We start from the raw sequence: 23,348 nt of genomic DNA on the forward strand, positions 1-23,348 counted from the left end.
GTAAGCTGCAGTACAGCCTGCATGGAGAACATAGCCACCCCTACAGCCCCTGGCTGAGCGCTGTGTCACGTCGCTCAGACCAATCACAATGCTGCAATTTTTTATAGTGATTCCCCCCTGCCCCTTCACCCCCACCTGTCCCACTGCTGCTTCCAGGCAGCAGCCATGGCTGCATAAAAGGTCCTGAGATTAGGGGGTCATATATGATCTTTCCACTGAGAAAACACCAGTTTCAGATGGCCTTTCGTCTGAATTGTACACTTCTTAAATGTATGATAAGGCACCTAGATTGGAAGAATTATAAAGGGTGGCAAAGATGTTTCCTCCACTACTACAGATGGAGCAATATTGCCACTACATAAACACAGACAAGATTCATTACATAGGAATTCATATCACCTGCTTTCAATATTCAATAGTAAGTAAAAGATCTTCAGTAAAATACTGGCAAAATGATTGCTACCTTTGCTACTAGAGTTGATTTGGCCAGTCCAGAATAGGTTGATTCCAGGATCAAACACTTCAGCAAATATCTGTTAAATTTTCTACTGTACTCCACCCTATCAAATTATGGTTTTCAACTGTAATTTCCTTAGCTATGGAAAAAGCAATTGACTGAAATTACTTGTTCACAATTTTGAGGAAGGAGACAGCATGTTAAACTGGATTAAGCCAGTCAGTCAGTCAGTCAAATTTCTTTATTCGATTAATAAAAATCAAAAAAGGGTGGACACATAATACATTTCATCATTAAAAGCACAGTGCATTAATCTATTAGTTACAAATTTAAAAAAGTAAGAAATTCATACGGCCATATTTCATGGGGTTAATACATATGGAAAGTATCTAAAAGTTATAAAAAGTTATAAAAACATCATATATACTAAAAATGATGAGGTGTTAGTTAGTGTAGACTTTGAGTTTAGGCGATTCTTATTAATGCGAACTCCTGCGACAAAAAAATGTGCTACGTGAAATGTTACTCTTGCACTAGGTAAGAGTTGCAAGAACATTAGTGCTGGCCTGACCTGTGCAAAGCCTGCCTCGCGCAAAATTGGTAGCAAGTATTTTTTCCTGATCTTTGTATAGTGATCACAGAACATAATAAAATGTAACATGTCCTGATGAGAAAAATGATCACAGTCACAGGGTTTTGCATTCTCTGGTGTATCCCAATTAGGATAATGACCGAGCATTAAATTAATAAGATTAAAACGAAATCTGATTAAAAGAAATCGGTGAAATGGTCTTGTTACTAAGATAAGATATGGTTCAATGCCCGGGGCAGTCATTAGCGTAAAATTCTTTCTGACAAGTGGCTTCTTTAGTTCAATTTCTTCCCTTTCTGATGTATACATATTAATCAAGGTACTTTTTAGTGTGTTAAGATCCTCTTTTGTAATACATTCTGGGGAGAGAAAAAGCTCAGGACGACCCGCTTGTGTAAGTTGTGACTTAACGTATCTCACCCACGGGATATTTAGGGCTCTATCCAGCGCTAAGCAGTCTTTAAGGATTATATGTTATAATGATATCTCCTTATTGAGCCAGGTTTTTAGCCAGCAAGTGACTGGGGCTAACTTTAATGCGTCTGTTACGTATCCCAAGGACAATTCTGCGTGTAGTGAGTATATAGGGGTAGAATGGGGGACAGAGAGCAATGATCTCAAAAATTTGTTTTTCACCTTTTGAATCTTGTCGTGGTTCACGTGACCCCAGATGGGGCCATAATAGGCTATAGACAAACATTTGGCTTTATATACTTTTATAATAGCTTCCATGGGGCGTGCTCCCAGCCTTTTTGTAAATCCAAGCAATGCTGCAGCCGCTCTTGCTACAGCATTACTTTTGGAAAGTTGCTGGGGGCCCCAGGTTCCTCTGTCATCAAATAAAACCCCTAGGTATGGAAAGGATGGAACTCTCTTTATCTCCTGCCCAGTACAGAAAAATGTTTTAGTTTTCTTTTTCCTACCTGCAACTCCAGTAATCATAATCTGTGATTTCTGAGTGTTAATTTTCAGGTCTAGGGAGGCCTTAAAATTACCAAAAGAGGCCAAGGGCCACCCCAGAACGTGCCAAAAGAACGGCGTCATCCGCGTACAGGAGGACCGGGATCTTTGTCTCTCCTGCACGCGGGATATCCAAGGATGCATCCGCCAAAGCTGGCTCAAGGGCGTTGATATAAAGTGTAAAGAGGAGGGGGGCAAGGATACATCCTTGCCTAACCCCCCTCTCTGATTTGAAATGACAGGTGCACCTCCCCTCCTTGGTGACTCTAACCAAGACCGAAAGGTCGCGGTGAAGTTCGGCTATGTAGCTAACCAATGGGGAATCAAAGCCCATGTCCAAAAGGACCCCCCACAGCCTCGCCCTGTTAACAAGGTCGAAGGCTGAGGAGAGGTCCATAAAGGCCATGTACAGAGACCCCCCCCCCCCCGGCAATCGAATACTTGTTTATAAGGAGTTCGAGGTTAAGACACTGGTCCAGTGTACTCCTGTTTGCCCTGAAGCCATATTGTGCGTTTGATATAATCCCTCTCCCATCAAGCCATGTTGTCAGTCTCCCCAATAACACTCTGCCCAGGATTTTTACACTAGAATCTATTAGCAAGATCGGCCTATAACAGGCTGGATCTCCCCTCAGACCTTTTTTAAAAATTGGGATAATTATAGATTTTGCCCAAGACTCTGGAAAGTTGTGGTCTCTTGTGGCGTTAAAAACATTGCTGAGGATTTTAGCCCAAAAAATCGGTGCACACTTGAAGAGATCAGCGGGTACCCCATCTGGGCCCGGGGCTTTATTCTTTAGTGTGTCATTTATGGCTTTCTCCACTTCCTCAGCCCTGAAAGGTGGGACCATTTCTACATTTCCGGGAGGCGTTATCTCATGTGCGGTAGTGTAGGCTGGATGACTATATATGTTTCCAGAATGGGCCACCCATTGTTCATCCGGAATAATACATTCTACTCCATGGTTCTCTATACCCGAGAAGTAGGGATGGTTTATAATTGACCAGAATTTGGCGCTATCCCGCTCTACCTCAACCGATAGTAAATCATTCCAGGCCTTATCTTTGATCTCTAATTTACGGGCCTGGATGGCCTGTTTACATTGTTTTCTAAGGGATGCAATAAGTGCTCTGTCCCTTGGTTTTTCCTTTAACGCTATAAGGAGAACTGAGTGAGCTTTTGTGCAATTGGAGTCAAACCATTTTGGCCCCAATTTCAAACCTGGTTTTATTTTAACCGTTAATTTGGAATTAACTTGATAGCATATAACATTAACAGCCTCAATTAATATTGCATTCGAGTCGATATTATCCAGGCAAATGCCCACCTCTACCTTGACCTTAGCCAGGGTGTCTTGTAAGAAGGTCATTGGGATTACTTTGTCCCATTTTAGCCTCCGGTTCTGGTCTTTAGGGACCAGCTCAGTGGCACAAGGATCCTGCGTCTCGATACATCCCAGTGGTCCCCATCGGGCAACCTCCAGGATTATGGGATTATGGTCGCTAAAAACAGAATGTTCTACCCTGTAGTTTATGACCTGCGACAAAACGTAAGTGGATAGAAAAATAAAATCAATAACTGTGCCTGTATTATTTCCTACATATGTGTTCAACCTATGCCCAATCTCGCAGCATCCAGATTCGTAGAGGTTCATTGATGCCAGGAGAAGCTCCAAAGCCTCCCCCTGTTTTGTATGTTCAAAATGCGTCGGGAGCAAGTGGGGAAAACCCTCGCTATCTTCCCGAAGGCACTCTAAACTACATGGGTGAATGTTGAAGTCTCCAATAAGTATGACCTCAAACTCATGTTTACTGGACTCCCTATACTTGTTCAAGAACTCCCCTAGAGATTCTAGATGCTCATTTGGGGTATGACTGACTGGAGAATTATAAAATTTTATCAATAATAGGGTGGGGGAGTTAGTGATCTTTAGTTCAACAACTAAACAATTTCTAGAACCAGAATCAATCTGTTTTGCTCTACCTTTCAAGTTTAATGAGATGAATGTGGCTAATCCTCCCTTCACTCTGCCAGCCGTACTAGGTTCGGCTGGAATACTAAAATGGATATAGCCATCCACAGCCAGGCTATTTCTCGTGTCCCATGTTTCTTGCAATGCTAGAATTTCATGGGCTCTAATCATACCCAGCCAATTTTCATCCTTGCTTTTGGATCTACTACCGGCTATATTCCAGCTCAGAATACTACATATGTTTTTTGGGAGTGACGTAGCAACAATCACGTCTTTTTTGCCACATTGATTTGGTTGTCAATCTAGCTCCTCCATCCCAACAAGTGGCAAAAAACGGTTTGATAGAGGTATACCCTCACGTGAAGTGTTAACCTTATTCTTGGGGACCTTAGATGATGTGATAAGTTGCTGAGGTGGGGTACAAGATGCCCTAGATCTAGAGGTTCCATCGTGAGCAAGTATTCCCAGTTGGGGTCGGCTGTATAATAAAGATACAGGCCGTCTACCGTTCTGGGAATTTAAAGGTGGATAGAAAAAACCCAAAGGATAAGGTCTAACCCCAGTTTTAGTGATCTCAGAACCGTCCCAAAACAGTCTATCAGCGGCATTTTTCTCAGCGAAATTCACAACGATGCAGTCCCCTAGAATTGACTTTGGGCCTTTACCTACCCACCCCACTCTCCTAACCATGCTAATGGAGGCGGGTAAGTCGTGATCCCCGCTAGAGTAGTGTCTACACCACTCTCTTGTTTTGCCTAAGAGATCCGCTGTAGACTCAGTGCCCTCTTGTGCTAGGGGTGGAATCCCAGTTAATACAGCTACAAAAGGGGCGGCATCGGAGGGTAGATGCAGCCTAAAATTACTGGGTTTATGAGTGTTAGTAGTGACGTTTGACTGAGATGTTGTATGCTTCTGGGTGGTGGAATTAATGGCGAATGCACCGGTGAAGGTGTTTTCTTTACTATGGGTCAGGTTTTTAGGTTCACCTACATGTTTAACATTTGCTTTTTCTCGTGTGTCAGTTGTGATTTTACTTGGTCCTGAACATTCCATTGCCACCAAAACTATGGGGGGTGCAAGCTTAGGGATAATGTTCCCCTCCCGAGGGTGCGATAGATAGTCTTTTATGAAAACGTCAATGGTTTCGCACCTTTTTAATAGACCAGCTACACAAGTGTTTAGAGAATCCACAATATCTTTAGCAATGCTCACGAGTAGTGGTTCTATTCGTGAATGGATCAAATCCTCCAGTTTATCCCCCAAAAATGCATTCATAATTTGTTCTTGATCTACTTGCAAATGTTTTGTTTTGCGAGCGCATTTTTTGGGTTTTGACTGTTCCGGAGCAGAAGGATTCCCATGACTAATCCCCTCCTCCGGTAATGATGCACATGTATTAGTGACAATATCTTGGTGTATATCAGAAACAGGGATTGTGTGCTCACGTGGAGACTCTGAAAAAACAGAGGGGGTAGAAGTCTTGTTGGTAGTGCCATTTTTCCTTTCCAATTCCAAAACCTTTTCAGCGTTTGCAATCTTTTCATTTATTGCCCCCACTGCTGAAGTTAGATAGGAAATGATGGTGTCAGCCTTACGTGGGACTTTAGCATTTTTAGTACCAGGACCCTCCAAGCCCATCAGTTTTCGCTTACCCATACTTGCAGGTTAGGGAAGTGGCCCGGCCTGGTCTCCTCCGGCCCCGGACGGCCACAGACGGCCCGCCCTCTGTCCGGGCTCCGCCCGGCGCCGCCCACGCCCGTCCGCGACGCGGAGGAAGTGTCCGTTGTTTAAGCGCCTCCGGGCACGTTGCAGGGCGGAAGTGGGCGGTGTAGTGTTGATGCCTGGGAGCTGTAGTCTCCCCCTGCAGCGGCCGTTCTGCGGTGTTGGAGATGGCGGCAGGGAGACCAACAGCGTGTGCAGCCCAGGGAATAAGTCCAGCAGGTAAGGGTGTTCTCCGCTAGCTGACCCGTGAAGAAATGGCCCCGCTGGATTAAGCATTTATACACTGACTAAACAGTTTGAGTCAACACTGGATCGCGTATATGACAATTCTGGAGTGTACAGAGGGGCAACAAAAAGGGCTGCCCCTTCCACCACTCCTATTTGCAATAGCAGTGGAGCCACAGGCAAGCAAGTTGATGGACATGGGAAACTGAAGATGTATAGATATGGCTTGTGAGAAACACATAATTTCCTTAAATGTTAATTATGTTCTTGCATTTCTGAAAAATATACGTAGTGTCTTGCAACCACTGAAGCTGATGTTGCAAGACTTTAGCCAGACATTAGGTTTATAAGTCAACTGGGACAAATCATGCCTGTTTCCCATTGTACAGCCATCACCCCCCTTGTGAGAAACACCCTCTACTCCATACCAGTCTGAAATGGAAGCCATCTAGCTTCAGATACTTTGCAGTACAGATATGCTCTAGAGATATCCATGTCATCTTTGGCCACTTACACTCTACCATCTCTTCATAAAGATATTGTGTGTCATTTTAGAATTAATGTCCTCTGACAATGGTAGAGGAGTGGCACTATCTAGAATGATAATACTGCCTAGGCTACTTTACTACTTTGTGTCCAGTGATACTTCCTTCCATGTTTTCAGAGAGCTATAATAACTGCTCAGACTTCATCTGGCGCTCTCACCATCCTAGAGTGAGATTAAGAACACTAACATTTCTAGCAATATAGGAGGGTTGGGTGTGTAGACTTTGAACTCTACTAGTCAGCAGCCCAGCTATAGTGGGTGATCAGATGGATGAGTCCTTACTTTGGCGCTGGTGTTGAGTGATAGAGCACTGCTGGATGCCATATGGAGGGTGAAGAGGACTAAGGAGTGTGCCTCTGGACTGATGCACATATCCCATCAGTGCTTCAATAGATGCATGTAGTGGATGCATGTAGTGGACAACCTCATCCGTGCCTATGCTTCAATGTGGTCATTAAGGTGCACTATAAATTGGTCAAGTAAACAGTCAATTACACTGCTACTAAATCCTCCATCCAAATATTTATTTTTATATATCCACTCATTCTTCAATGCAAATTGCTATATATATAATGCATATTTAAATAACGAAGCAAACCACATTCACTGGTTATGTCATCAGTGATGTCATTTGAGATGTCATCAGTGATGTCACTGACCATGTCATGAATGATGTAATATGTGACATCATCAGCAGTGGATTGCGGGTGCGCAAAATATAGTTAGTACAACTAACTATATAGGAGCAATTTCAATGGTTTTGCATGAGTGAAATGTCCAGCTAACTATAACACCCCTAAAACTTAAAGTTTTTTGAGTGAATTTTAAAGGTTTTTTAAATGCCATTTCCTAACTATATAAGGCCTGAAACCTATGTTTTTTTCACTGAATTTCAAAGGTTTTTTAAATGCTAATTCCTAACTATATAAGGCCTGAAACCTATGGTTTTTTCAGTGAATTTGCAAGGTTTTTTAAATACTAATTCCTAACTATATAAGGCCTGAAAGCCCACCAGGAATCTCCAGTATGCGCCAGGGGACTGCATTGCAGAGAGGTGTAAAGTAGCCACGCCCCTTTTTACACCTCTCTGCAACGCAGCCCCCGTGCATGTTTGAAGAGGGGGAACTAATTCCCCTTGCATACTGGGGGCCCCTGAGGGCCAACTAGCCCACCTGGAACCTCCAGTATGCGCCAGCGGGCTGCATTGCAGAGGTGTAATGAGGCTATGCTCCTTGTTACACCTCTCTGCAACGCAGCCCCCTGGCGCGTTTGCAGAGGGGGAACTAATTCCCCTTGCATACTGGGGGCCAACTAGCCCACCAGGATCCTCCAGTATGTGCCAGGGGGCTGTATTGCAGAGAGGTGTAATGAGGCCACACCCTTTTTTACACCTCTCTGCAACGCAGCCCCGTGCATGTTTGAAGAGGGGGAACTAATTCCCCTTGCATACGAGGGGTCCCTGGGGGCCAACTAGCCCACCTGGAACCTCCAGTATGCACCAGGGGGCTGCATTGCACAGAGGTGTAATGAGGCTATGCCCCTTTTTACACCTCTCTGCAACGCAGGCCACTGGCGCGTTTGCAGAGGGGGGACTAATTCCCCTTGCATACTGGGGGTCCCTGGGTCATATCTGCCCAAACGCCGATATTCCGAACGATTGAAAATTACTTTTCTTGAGAAACATTTGGATTTGGATTATGATGTCCTATACTTTGGAATTTTTGAAAGACTGACTTTGAGGATGCTATAAATTACTCAAGTCTGCCCGAATTGTGTGGGTAAAATTGATACCTAGTCACTTTGAATAAGAATGTACTTACGTCTCGTCTAACATTTGGAAGAAATATCTAGTCATATGACAACAGGATACCAACATAACTTGAAGGAAATAAGAACGCCATGAAGAAGTTCTGTTGTACAGAACGAAACACGTCGGCTGGCTGTGGTACATAAACTTAAGGAAAATAAAAGCATTTGAATATACACCAAGATTCAGCGCTTCAATAAGGACTCTAAGTGATATGATTTGATTGGACTTATTGTGCAAGTGGTGCTGTGCCAAACATTGGAATATTCTCCACTACTCTCTACTACTTACTCTCTACTACTCCACTACTCTCTAATACTCACTCTCTACTACTCATTCTCTACTACTCTACTACTCTCTACTACTCTCTCTCTACTACTCACTCCCTACTACTCACTATCTACTACTCTCTACTATTCACTCTCTACTACTCTCTCCTCTTTACTACTCACTCTCTACTACTCTCTACTACTCACTCTCTACTTCTCACTCTCTACTACTCTCTACTACTCACTCTCTACTACTCTCTCTCTACTACTCTCTACTACTCACTCTCTACTACTCACTCTCTACTACTCCCTCTTTACTACTCACTCTCTACTACTCTCTACTACTCACTCTCTACTTCTCACTCTCTACTACTCTCTACTACTCACTCTCTACTACTCTCTCTCTACTACTCTCTACTACTCACTCTCTACTACTCTCTCTCTACTACTCCCTCTTTACTACTCACTCTCTACTACTCTCTACTACTCACTCTCTACTTCTCACTCTCTACTACTCTCTACTACTCACTCTCTACTACTCACTCTCTACTACTCACTCTCTACTACCCATCTCTACTACTCTCTACTACTCACTCTCTACTACTCTACTACTCACTTTCTACTACTCACTCTACTACTCACTCTCCACTACTCTCTACTACTCACTCTCTACTACTCTCTCTCTACTACTCACTGTACTACTCACTCGCTACTACTCTGTACTATTCTCTCTCTGCTACTCACTCTCTACTACTCACTCTCTACTACTCACTCTCTACTGCTCTCTACTACTCACTCTTTACTACTCTCTACTACTCACTCTCTACTGCTCTCTACTACTCACTCTACTACTTACTCTCTACTACTCACTCTCTACTACTCACTCTACTACTCTCTACTACTCACTCTACTATTCACTCTACTACTCTCTACTACTCACTCTCTACTCTCTATTACTCACTCTCTACTCTCTATCTCTCTACCTCTCTCTACTTCTCTCTCTACTAGTCTCTACCTCTCTACCTCTACCTCTCACCTCTACACCTCTCTCTACACGCACACATATACACATATATATATGCATATGCATCTATATATATGTATGTGTATATATATATACATACATATATAATATGCATATCTACATAAATACAAATATAAATGCATGCATACATATACATATATGCATACATATGCATGTTATTTACATGAACGTTTTAAAAACACTAATAAAAGCAAAGCTAAAAAGCCACCTCATTACAAACAGAATGGCTTTAACTTAAACGAGGGCGAGATCTATTGCATTTTCAATGCTTGTTTACTTTGGTTCCATCAAGAAGGAATTCAGATGTGTCACACATTTGCCATAAATTCTGAATGTTAGCACTCTAGTTGCTCATTAGATCACTGTAGTAAAGCTACTGCTCACCAGGGAAGTCTGCTGCTGGTATTCAAAGTGCATGTTTCAGTCTGCATGTCAGAATTATTTTTTATTTTTTTATGACGAAGGGCTTTGCCCGAAATGCATAGGGATGATGTACCGATTTACGGATGTTACTAAAAAGTGAAACCTATTACTACCTTGCAAGACCGTCACTATGATGTAATATGTGACTCCCTGATTAAATATACTTTCAAAAAGGATTACCATTGATCACGTTTATTCTACATTGCTAATACTTTGCGAAGAACATACAATACAGGAGTCCATACTCCGATTGGAGTGCCATTGGAAACAGTGCAGGACGTCCCTGCACTCCTTCTTTGTTCAGTACAATTACCAGTCCCCTACCGGCCGGAAGGGACTATTTCCTGGCACCCGAAAAATACGAATTTTGTTTACACCATCCACATTAGTGAATATTTTCTACCACGAGTGCCGCCATCTCTTTACTGATTTAGAATTTTTTTAATGACATAGAAGAGGATTTGAGAAGTCACTCAAAATGTGCCCTAATTTTTCTTTCTGAAGCACTAATCATACTTTCTATGGCAACATGAACCCCCTCATTTTGTTCCTTTTTAAATTAAATGTTTTCAGACTTACCACTTCATTCCAATCAAGATGGCTTCTGGTGTGCCATACTTTTGTCATAAGTAAGACTGTTAGCGCTCTAGTTGTTCTTTAGAACACTCTGGGACATTCTGTCATTGGGCTATACTTGGGCTACATCTGGGTGATATTTGGGCTACATTTGGGCTCTTTTGTCTCTGGTGGCCATCTTGGGAGACTGCATGTCAGAATTTTTTAATGAAATTGAAGAGGATTTGAGAAGTCACTCAAAATGTGCCCTAATTTTTCTTTCTGCAGCACTAATCATACGTTCTATGGCAAAATATACCCCCTCATTTCGTTCCTTTTTAAATTAAATGTTTTAAGAGTTACCACTTTATTCCAATCAAGATGGCTTCAGGTGTGCCATACCTTTGTAATAAGTAGGACTGTTATCGCTCTAGTTGTTCTTTAGAACACTCTGGGACATTCTGTCATTGGGCTATACTTGGGCTACATCTGGGTGATATTTGGGCTCTTTTGTCTCTGGTGGCCATCTTGGGAGACTGCGTGTCAGAATTGTTTAATGAAATAGAAGAGGATTTGAGAAGTCACTCAAAATGTGCCCTAATTTTTCTTTCTGCAGCACTAATCATACTTTCTATGGCAAAATATACCCCCTCATTTTGTTCCTTGTTAAATTAAATGTTTTAAGAGTTACCACTTTATTCCAATCAAGATGGCTTCAGGTGTGCCATACCTTTGTAATAAGTAGGACTGTTAGCACTCTAGTTGTTCTTTAGAACACTCTAGGAGGCTGCAGTAGAACACAAAGGAATCAACTGACAGTCTCTGTCCTTGTTGGATATACATGTTTTACTGAGAATGTCAGACTTCATACTCACATGACTGAGAAAGATAATGTGAATTTACAGAAAATATGCTTTCAGTTTAGCTTATAGATCCCCTTCCAAACCACTGTGGGAAAAGCATGAGATAATAGTTTCCTTTCAAACATGATTCATGATATCCCAGCAGAAGGCTTTTTCACATGGTAAAATCACCTTAGAACACACCACAATTCCTAAAATGAGTATGGTACCATCAACAAATGATTTATAATGTAACTAAAGTCCTAAAACCCTCTATTAACTACAATGCTTTTTAATGAGGTGCTATCATGTATATTGGTCCCAAGATGGCTGCCAACACTTCTTGGATGAAGTGCTGACAGCCAATCAGATCTCACGATGAGATGTGTGGTTAGGCTCCGCCCAGATATATATGTGTTTTTGAAGTTAATTTTCATAAAAACCACTGGAGCAATTTTCACCAAACATAGCAAAGGCACATCTGCGTACCAGTCCCTACAATTTTGCCAAGTTTGGTGTAATTCCATTCAGCGGTTCGGGCTGTAGACTTGTCAGAACGTCCTATGGAAATTAACATAGGAAAACACGTTTTGGGACCCCCCTTTTTTCTCAGCCCCCACTTCACGAATCCCCCCGAAACTTTCAGGGAAGGAGCGCAGCGGAGCTGGCCAAAATCTTGGAAAATTATACGCAAATTCCTCAACCGGCTCCAAAGTTATTCCCAATAGAATGTTGCGGATTTCCTATGGTAGCTAGGTCCTAACTATATATACCTACTGGCTATCGCCAGTAGGTAATATATATACAAACAAGAGAAAAGTCCAATCCCATGAGCTCTCAGCAAAATTAAGACCGCCAGCTCAAATCCATTTCAAGGGTGTTTATTCAGCAACAACATGTTTCGGCTTGTGAAAAAAGCCTTGTTCACGTTACTGAGGTGAAAAGCACACAAACCTAATAAAGTTACAGGCTGATAGGATTAAACATGAAAAGAGGACTGCTCTAAGGCTCCAACATCACCCGTTTTGGCCGCCATGTTTGAATATGCAAAAATAGTGCCTGTATGACAAACTACAATGATAGAAAGGAATAGTTCATATAATTAAGTATCCTCAGACGTTTCTGTTCCAATTAATACGTCTGCACTGTTAAGCACGGGTTAAACTTGAGCAAATAGGAAGACTGCGCTTTAACATCATTTGCACTATAGTCCACAGCTATAAGTCTGCAACAACAGTACGTCACTGCTTGTTGCACCTCTATGCAGATTGGTATGGATGCCACAGTTGGATGTTGGGTTCAGCTAGAATGACTGATAACAATGTTACTGTATAATATATTGCAGTCCTCTTTTCATGTTTAATCAAGATTGATTCTTCTGGCAGGCACCAGTTTCCCTGATGGTTTAAATATGGATGAAGAGTTACACTTCCACCTCTGAAAGAAATAGCAGACCAATATGAAAAATGGGATAACTGAATTCTCACAAGACTATAAATACCCTTTTTAATCTACCCTTTCCGCACATCTTTCCACTTCCCCTCGTCTTTTTCATTTTTGTAAACTTATACCAGCTTTAATAATTAATAGCAAACATGAGGTTTAATCATTATGATATCTAATTAGGTCCTGAAAGTACTATTATGAACTCTGTAGACGATCTGGGTGCACAATATGAACCAATATACTCTTTCCTCTTCTTTTTCTAGGTTGTGAAGAAGAAGATACCAGTTCTGATTTTCATCTACACATGTGAAATTCACGTCTTTCAAACTAGAAATCTACATTATTCCAAACGGAATGCATATGAATATGTACATTCAGGTGCACAAAACGGGTATAGGGTACTACACCAATAATTGTCTATGGAAAAAGCATAATGGGTTCTATAAGGGTACTATACCCAGATTAAGGACTACTGTTAAACCTCACTGCTGAACGGACTGTCTTTGAAACAAAAAGCTGGTTGTGTTACTATGCACTTTTCTTTTTGAATAATGTTTTTTTTCACAACAATCACTTATGTATATAGTGCACACATTTTGTCAGTGTCAATAACTGATAACGAAGCCAGTATACTTCTCAAATATTATCGAATGTACAATGAGAAATGTTTTCTATGTTCATGACATTATGTTACTGCACCTTTAAATAGTTGGTTGAGATGAACGCGGGTCATGTGACCAAGAACAACTTGTTGTTCGAAACGCGTAATCCCTCGACGTTTGTTTTTGCCGAATAAAAGATCTTTTCGGATGCACTACAGGCTTGTTTGGATTCATTTACCTGGATTCTTCTTCTGTATATATATATATATATATATATATATATATATATATATATATATTGCAGCTTTCTACCTTTTGAGTTAAGAAGATCTCCGGACAACACCAGTGGTACGTTGCAAACGTTTCTTTTTTTGCAGTTACACAGCAACACGTTTCAGCTTTAAGCCTTGATCACGCTACACACATACACACATATATGCTATGCTTAAAGACTTTGATAGAAAAACAGACATTTGAGGTGAGCAGTCTTAGAGTGTCACTGGTGTTGAGAGTGCTCTAACAGGAGCTGCTTTCCACCTAAACTTGAGAACCACCCAGAGTTGGTATTTTACCATTTCAAAGCTGTAATACTGTGCCTGGAGTGATAAATGGCTTTTGTCATTTTACAGCTCGGCAAGGACAGCACTGTGCTAGTCCTATGCTTAAAGACTTTGCTGTAGAAATGGCAAAAGACTTTGTCCTTTTCTATCTCGGCGTGGATGGCACTTTGCTAATCCTATGCTTAAAGACTTTGATAGAAAAACAGACATTTGAGGTGAGCATTTCTAGAGTGTTGCTGGTGATGAGGGTGCTCTAACAGGAGCTGCTTTCCACTTAAACTTGAGAACCACCCAGAGTTCTCTCCTTCTTTTTTGCATAATTTTATGCGTCACTCTATGCCTGAAAGGGTTTTGTTTTGACACACATATATATGTATATTTTTTTTATTTATATATATGACAATCAGCAAATCCTGGTTTTGCTGTCCCACCCTCAGGGGATGTTGCATTGTGCCATGTGTGGTACCTGGCTTGAACATTCAGTTTCTATGCAACACAGTCTATCTGGTATACCAGACGTACTCTTAGAACTGCAAATTCACAGTGTTTATTACCATTTCGGCCCACAAATGTGCATTATGGAAATAGAAAGAGGGCTAACAGTACACTTTTACATGGGCGCCTTGTTGGAAAAGTTTCATGATCATACTGTGTAAATGGCAATGTCAGTTCGATGACATAATAAAGTGTGCTGCCAATATCATTTCCAAACCATAGTATACAACAGATCAAAAGTGCACAAAGCATAGGACAAGAGATAGCCAAAAGTATACAATAACCCCAAAGCACTTCACAGTTTTCTGGAAAGTTTTTATATTTGACCACAACACAAAAGAGAGCAATCACAGTTGCCTGCATATCACCACATCAAGCTCTAGTGGGCTTGCTTTACACCTCAAAAAATTCACACCCATCAAAATATGTGTAAGAACAGCAGCGTCCCCCTTCCCTGCCTTTAAAAAAGAAAAGCAAGGCCCTTGTTGATGTGGTCCCCAGGGATGTATTCGGCAGGGGAGGGAGGCGCTCGGCCCTCACCCATTTCATTAAAGACTTGCCCCAGGGGATTGGGTCCCCGTGGCCAAAATCGGCCCAGGGAAAGGGGGCTACGCAGCTCCCCTTCCCTAAAAAAACACACACAATACAAGAAATAAACCTCAGCAAGTCGCTGGAGGCAACGCCCCCCCTTCAACACCACTCTGCAAACGCGCTTCCTGGCACAGAGGTGATTAGGGAATGAAGTCCCCTTGAATGCTGAAGGTCTTTGTGGGCCAAGAAGCCCTCTTGTTACCTCCAGTAGGTCTCAGACGATTGCTGAGATGACTTGAAAGCTACGCCCTATTTCTTCACCACTCTGCAAACACACCTCCTGTCGTGCTTCTGGTTGGGGAATTAATTCCACTTTACTCCTGTGGGCCTCAGGACTAAAGTGGACTTGATCCCCCAACTAGTAGTGTGCCAGGAGACGCGTTTGCAGAGTGGTGAAGGAAGGGGGCATGACCACCGAACACGTCTCAGCAGTTGTGTGGGTCTTGCTGGAGGTGACAGATGGAGTAGTTGTTCCCCAAGGTTCCTCTGGAGCCAAGGGGACATTATCCCCCTACTAGTAGTGCACCAGGAGGTGCTTTTCCACAGTGGTGATGATAGGGGGTGTGGCCTCCAGCACTCCCTCAGCAATCCTGCTGTGTGGGACTTACTGAAGGTAACAAGAGGGGTAGTTGGCACCCAAGGACGTCCTTGGGGACCAGCTACCCCCTCCTGTTACCTCAACTAAGTCCCACACAGCGAAATTGCTAAGAAGTCTTTGAAGGCCATGCCCCCTTTCTGCACAACCCTGCCAATGCAGCTCGTGCGGCACTACTAATTACTGGCAGAGGGATCAAGTCCACTTTACTCCTGAGGGACCTTGGGGTCTAAGTAGCCCTCCTGGTACCTCCTGTAAGTCCTACACAGCGGGATTCAAGAGAGCTGGTCGGAGGCTCAGCCTCCTTTCTTTACCACTCTGCAAACATGGTTACTATTAAAAAAATAACATAGCAATTCACTGAAAAAAACAAAGGTTACAGGGACTTTATAGTTAGGAATTAACTTTTTCAAAACCTTAGAAATTCACTGAAAGAACAAAAGGTTACAGGACCGTTATAATTAGCAGTAGAATGTTTAAAAAGCTTAGAAATTCACTGAAAAAAATAGATTACAGGGACACTATAGTTAGGCTGACAATTCACTCGTACAAAATCAGAGAAATTCAGCAGTTATAGTTAGCTGAGTTAACTATAACTCACACCCATGCAATGCACTGCTTATGACCTCACATATTACATCAGTTATGACATGGTCAGTGACATCAATGATGACATCTCAAATGACATATATATGTATATGAACTTCAATCCTAGTCAGGGTAGTAAGATACAGTTAACCTGTGCTCACCCTCTGGTAGTTTGGCACAAAGCAGTCATGCTGAACTTAAGAGGCAATGTGTAAAGTATTTGTGCAACACAACACACAGCAACACAATGAAACCACCACACAAATACTCCACACCAGGGTAAATTAAATAAAACAAAATCAAAATGACAAAAATCCAATGAGTAGTAGTCGAGATATGAATTTTTAAAGCGCTTAGAAGTAAAAAGTGCCTATGGGGATTATCTGGTCATTCTGGATTGGGGCAAAGTCAAGAGTTCAGCCTGACCACGGAGGAGTGTGGGCCAGATGGATACAAGAGTCACGCAGATCCACTGAACATAGAACTTTCACCCTTGTCACAACAGTGAGATGCGGGGTGCAGCCAAACGATGCTTCGGTGTCAATCCCGCAGTGGAGGTAATGTGTTGATTTCCTTCATGCTGTGGTGGTTAAACATCGGTTCTGAAGATATTGAGCCAAGATGTGTTGGTTTCATAGACGAAGCGCTAGGTGTCTCCACGCAGTCCAGGGGATGCGTCGATCTTCACACACTGTAGCGGTAGTGATGTGTTGGCTCCGATGCATCGGTTCTTTATGGCAATGCACTGGTTCTGACTGCAATGCATCGATTCTGCTCCCGCAACAGGGTCTATGCGCTGCTTCTGCTACACGCAGACTGGAGATGCATATATTTTACAGGAGCAAGCACCTGGGTCCACTTCCAATGAGCAAGTCACAGGAGCAAGTGGTGAGACTTTGATATCCTTGAGTCTCGGGAAACAGGAGGCAAGCCAACAAGGGCTTGGAGATCACTCTGGGTCAGGAGCCTTTGGGGCCCTTATATGTACCTGAAAGAGATCCCTGCAGGATGGAGGTGCACTCTATTATTACACTAGAACTTAATAATCAAATTTTACAACAAGGGTGCTACACTACTATAGTGTGTTGGCTTCACACAAAGATAAACTACAAAAACAAGATAGGGGTTCCCCTGCATGTAGTGTGCACTGTACCTCATGAACCTAAAGTTCACTTAACTTGATATACTTCTCAAAATGACTTGAAATAAAATTATCATTGCACACAAAAACCTCAAATTGAACTTTTCAAAAAAATCTTTTATATATCATTGCATATATCCTTTTTATCCATAACATTGGTACGTTCAATGTTCACATATCAATGTATAATACATTCCATTCCATAAATCCAATTAATAACATAATCCTATTCAATGATTGGTTCTGGCTATTACATTATTTCACATGTATCACGTTTTCAATTGAAACATATGTTGAAACTGGCCCAATGCATTTCGGAACGCGCCGGTTCCTTCTTCAGGGGAAGTGTTCTGTGAACAAAATAAAACATTACTAAAGTGTTCCTTTGATGCACTTAATAAATGCAACTTGACCACATGGATTTGGGAGGTCACCACATGTCATAGCTAAATGGTCACCACAAGATGTTAGTAGAATCTTCCAAATAATATGAGATGTTAAATTCAAGTGATGGTATTACTTCACGCCATTGTGCAACCTTATATTCCATCAGAGGTGTCTTGTTGAAAATAGTGCTATGCTGGAATGAGCCTCAAGGTGTATAAAGAGAGACAAAAAGTCAATAATTACTAGAAGGGAAACGGAGACTCTTTACCTAATGGATCATGCTAGAAACTCCAAGCGAATAGCTATGCCACTGGTATACAGCTGCTGTCCTGCAAATACATGTATTCCTTATTAAGAAACCTATTGCCCTTCATACATCTCTAGAAGCAAATATTTAAGTGTCTACAAATATTATAGGGTGACTCACCAATCATATCTAAAACGAAAGTGAACCTGTAAGTAGTAACTTCAAAATCAGCTGTGGGCTGTGTAGTGTTCACTGCAATTAAAATATAGCATGTCAGTTTTCTACAACTTCAGGCGGAACAACCTCAACTAAAAACCAACGTGCACTCACCAAACGTGTTTTCACTGTACAAGCATCAGACTCCTCAACAAACTCTTGCACCTAGATGATAACCCGATATCTGCAAACCGAAACAAGGTATTCTATTAGTGTTCATGATTGCGGGACCATAATCATGCGCCGCTGCCTCCAGTGATCTCGGTGAACATACCTTTAAGCCGCCTCTACGAGTCTCTCACAAGTTCAAAATATTCAACAAATGCCTCTACCGCCATTGTGGGCGTAATGAACGCACGAACTATGCCGTCATTAGTCATGTGATCTGGGGAAGATGGGAAATGTAGTTCTAATTAAACGCGATACACTCTTCCTTATTTTAACGAGTGTTCTATATCGCCGTTCACCCGAAACCATTACTTAACAAGCTCGAGAATCCTGACTCTATGTGCTCAGGCTAAACGGGTACATAGTGTGTCTGTGAATTACCTTTCTCCCACACGCCTGTTGAACACGCAACCTATCATCACCAGTCACATGTTACCAAATAGATGGGAACTGTAGTTTTAATAAGGTAGGTGCCAATAATAGAAAGAAAGATAAACTGGAGTATAATCAATATCAACACACATACCTACTTCACAGTATCTATAAGAGTACTGGGTACTGGTGCCTAAAAAACAAGCTTTCGATGAATAGATGGAAATTGTGGTTTAAGGGAAGTGCATGAAAATAATAAAGAGTGAATGAATCTGCAGTGTAATCGATATTCCATAGATGTCTACTTTGTAATGTATACAACAGTGCTGGGTTCTGACCCCTCAAAGGGCAGACATATAATACCCTATTCTATGTATAAAAAATCATGTTCCCACTTATAATGTACTCCTCTATTCCTCTACGAACGCTAAGGTGATGAAGAAAGGAAGAACAAGGTTGTTCTGGAAAACACCATGTTATAATCCAGTGTAAGTGATAGTGTCTAGTATTATTAAAGATAGATGTATTAAGGTAGCATGCATCTTGCTATGCATTATTTGTGAGCACTGTAGTAACATAACCTCGAAAAAATATGGACATTATTATACAATGTTCCCCTTGAACCCTGAAATACCCAGATCTAAATGGACTAGTCCCCTCTGACACAAATTCCAAATGAACTCTACCCATCATGTGCAGAGTATGCTTTGCAACCATGGTCCAATACTTAAGAATCACTTCCCATAACTCTCTAAACATCTCTAGTGATATACAACGATTGTACATATGTAAACTTGTGTATACAATTCAGAACAATTGGTATGTACCCCCACCCATCATGCATATTAATCACATAAAATGGTACTGATGTGTTAAAAACAATAACAAGTGAAAACAGAAATAATTACACCCTGTCTATGAACAGAAAACCTATATGGTAAATTGGAGTATGCACTCTCAGTTTATTGTCCGATGGGCTAATACAAATACTGAAAAATACATAATCAGTTTTCAGCAAACCCCTGGATGTAATACTGTAACCCCACCCTTAATGCGGTCATGATCCTGATGTATAAAACCACTATACTTACAGAAAACAACTCATATAAATTTTGTCATTTAATCCTTTCGGTTGTACTGTTTGTAAATAGTCAATCCAAAATATCTCCCTTTGTAGGAGGTTGTTGCTGTTATCAATACCCTCATGTTTAGGAACTACTTCTACTATTTGTGCCCTCAACTGTGCGATAGTGTGCTTTGCTTCTAACCAATGTGTAGCTACACTCGACGCTTTGTTCCTTAACCTGATTGTGCTTTTATGTTCTGATAACCTGAGTTTAAACTTTCGTTCCGTCTTCCCTATATAATCTTTCCCACACGGGCATTTCAAACAGTAAATGATATTAGCTGTATTACAATCAGAGGTATGGCGTAGTTTAATGTGTCCTCCTGACACAGGATGTGTTAGAATGGTTCCAGTAATAATGTTATTACAATGTATACAGTTATGACATCTGGTAGTTCCCTTATCTGCTATTTTCTGACTGGACTTCGTTGGTGATTGTACTAATTCCTGAAGGTTTTTAGATCTTGTATATGCAAAAGTTGGTTCTTCATTGAATATACCATTAAAGTCTGGTTCGCTAACCAACACATCCCATCTTTTTTAATGATCTTTTTGATTTGCATAGACTGATTGGAATATTTGGACACAAATGTAGGAGTTTTGGATACCTTCCTGTGCGTGTGAACAAATAATTCTCTACGATCTGTAGTTCCCATCCTTTGTATGTTTTTCTGTAATACATCTGCTGGATAACCTCTGTGTTCAAACCGTTCTTTAAATTCTGCAATTTTCTTTTCAGCTGTGGTAGGTTCAGAACATATCCTTTTAATACGTATGAACTGCGAATAGGGCAAATTCTCAATTAGGCTTCTTGGATGGAAACTTGTGTGTAACAAAGTACTGTTTCTATCCGTTGGTTTGGTGAAAATTTCTATAATTAATGTGGCTTGCCGTTTTTTAATCAGGACATCCAGATAGTTTACTTGGTCTTTACTGATGGTATATGTAAATTTTATTCTAGGGTTCCTTTTATTGAGATCCAAGATCAATGTCTCAAGAATTTCTTGTGATTGTGTCCAAATGAGAAATATTTTGTCAATATATCGACAGTATTGTGCGATGCCATCAATCCAGTCTTCATTGGTTAGAATAAAATCACTCTCGAACTTAGACATGAAAATATTGGCGTACACTGGTGCGCCCGAAGAACCCATTGACGTACCTGTCAATTGTCCATAAAAGTCACCTTGGCATTGAAAATAACTGTGTGGAGACAAAAAAATAATAGCTGTTATACAAAGATACTTTGTTTCTGTGGTAAGTCCATTTTCAAAAGAGCCCATTCCACTGCTTCAATCCCCTTTGTGTGTGCTATTGAAGTGTACAATGCTGTGACATCGATTGTGCAAAGTAGCCAGTGGTCTTTCATGAGGGATTCCATTGTCTGTAATTTTGTTAGAAAATCTGTCGTATCTTTGATATATGTGCACCAGTTCTGGACGCACTGCTGCAAAAAGTAATCCAAATACCTGCCTAATGGATCAAAGATCGAGTTACATGCAGAAACAATAGGACGGAAGGGAGGGTAAATCGGATGCTTGTGGATTTTAGGAGTCATGTAAATTCTGGGTCTCCGGGGGTTTACTGTGGGTAAACTGGATTTTAAAGACAAACTGATTATACCATCTTGTTCTGCTTGATCCAGAATGGATTGTAAGATAGATTGCAACTGTTGAGTGGGATCTGTGTCGAGTTTAAGATATGTTGCACTATCTAGAACATGCTCATTTACTTTTTTGTTGTAGTAATCAGTGTCCATAACCACCCATGCTCCACCTTTGTCAGCAGGTTTTAAAGTCAAAGCGGTGTTGTTGGCAATCCCCCGTATCATCCGTTTTTCATATTCCGTCAGGTTCGAAGATTTTACTTTCTTGTAGTCGAGTTGTGCGCAATCATGTTTTACCAAATTCTCAAAGATATCCAACAATTTATGGGATATAGAAGCCTGGAATTTACTTTTCAGCTTCAATCTTGAGATCAACTCGTCTCGATCATCATGTACGTCTTGAACAATGTTGGTAAAATAATGTTTCAAACGAAGTTTCCGCATGAACCTAAATAAAGCTACATCCGTATCTAGTTTCGTATCGGTCTCCCTGCAACAAACTAGTCAGGCAATTCGGGCCTGTAAATCAGGAGCGCCTACTGACTCCTGTCCTCCCATCATTCTACATCACCTGATTGAGACAGTTAACCCCTACATTAATGCCATTATTAATGAATCTCTTGAATCCGGACTTGTACCGGCTGACTGGAAGAAGGCCACCGTAAAACCTCTGTTGAAAAAGCAGAACAAGTCTCCAACAGACTTGACTAACATGCGCCCCATCTCCTTACTTCCTATCCTTGGCAAAGTCACGGAGCATTTAGTACATGAGGAGCTTAAAACTTTTGCAGAAGCCCATAACATCCTGCACCCCCAACAATCGGGTTTTCGCTCCGGTCACTCCACCGAAACAGCTTTGATCGAACTTGCTGATTCCATCAAATTCCTGCAGGATGAGGGCAAGCAAGCTGTCCTCATCCTGCTGGATCTCACAGCAGCGTTCGACACTATCTCGCATGTCATCTTAATCAACCGAATGCGAGAGATTGGCGTGACAGACACAGCCTTGGCCTGGATTTGATCGTTCCTATCTAATAGGTCCCAGACCGTGTCCCTCGGTCCTCACCTTTCCTGCGAAAAACTCATCACATCTGGAGTGCCCCAGGGGTCCATATTAAGCCCTCTATTTTTTAACATCTACATGGCACCCCTCCTAGCTGTGATAGAATCACATGGGATTCTAGTCACGTCTTACGCTGACGACACTCAATTGGTCGTCACCATTGACAAACAGCGGACTGACGCAGATCTCCGGTTCAAAAACTGTCTCTCTGATGTTTTTAAGTGGCTAAATACTAACCATCTTGGATGCAACAGTGCTAAGACAGAAATCATCCCATTGGGTAAAAATCTGTCTTTTTGTCCGAAAGACTGGTGGCCCTTAGGATCAGAGGCCCCTCCAAGTGCTGTACCATCAGCCCGGAACCTAGGCGTGCAATTCGATTCATCTCTCTCCTTCGATGACCACGTTAAGATTACTGCCGGTCGCTGCTTTGGACAAATAAAATCCCTAAAGAAATTCTTTGATTTTCTCCCAATTGCAGCTAGAAAGTCAGTCGCGGTAGCTCTCATACTTTCCTGACTCGACTACTGCAATGGCCTTATGGCCGGAGTGAAAAAATCTACTCTCAGAAAGCTGCAGAGTATCCAACATGCTGCAGCCAGACTGGTTTTACAACTCCCCAGAAGGTCATCAGCGTCGGCAGCACTGAATTCGCTGCACTGGATGCCGCTGCATAAAAGAATCCTTTTTAAACTGCTCCTCACAGTTTTTAAAACCATGCAAAATAC

This window comes from Lissotriton helveticus, chromosome 9 (genome assembly GCF_964261635.1).
Source record: "Lissotriton helveticus chromosome 9, aLisHel1.1, whole genome shotgun sequence".
Lineage (NCBI taxonomy): Eukaryota > Metazoa > Chordata > Amphibia > Caudata > Salamandridae > Lissotriton > Lissotriton helveticus.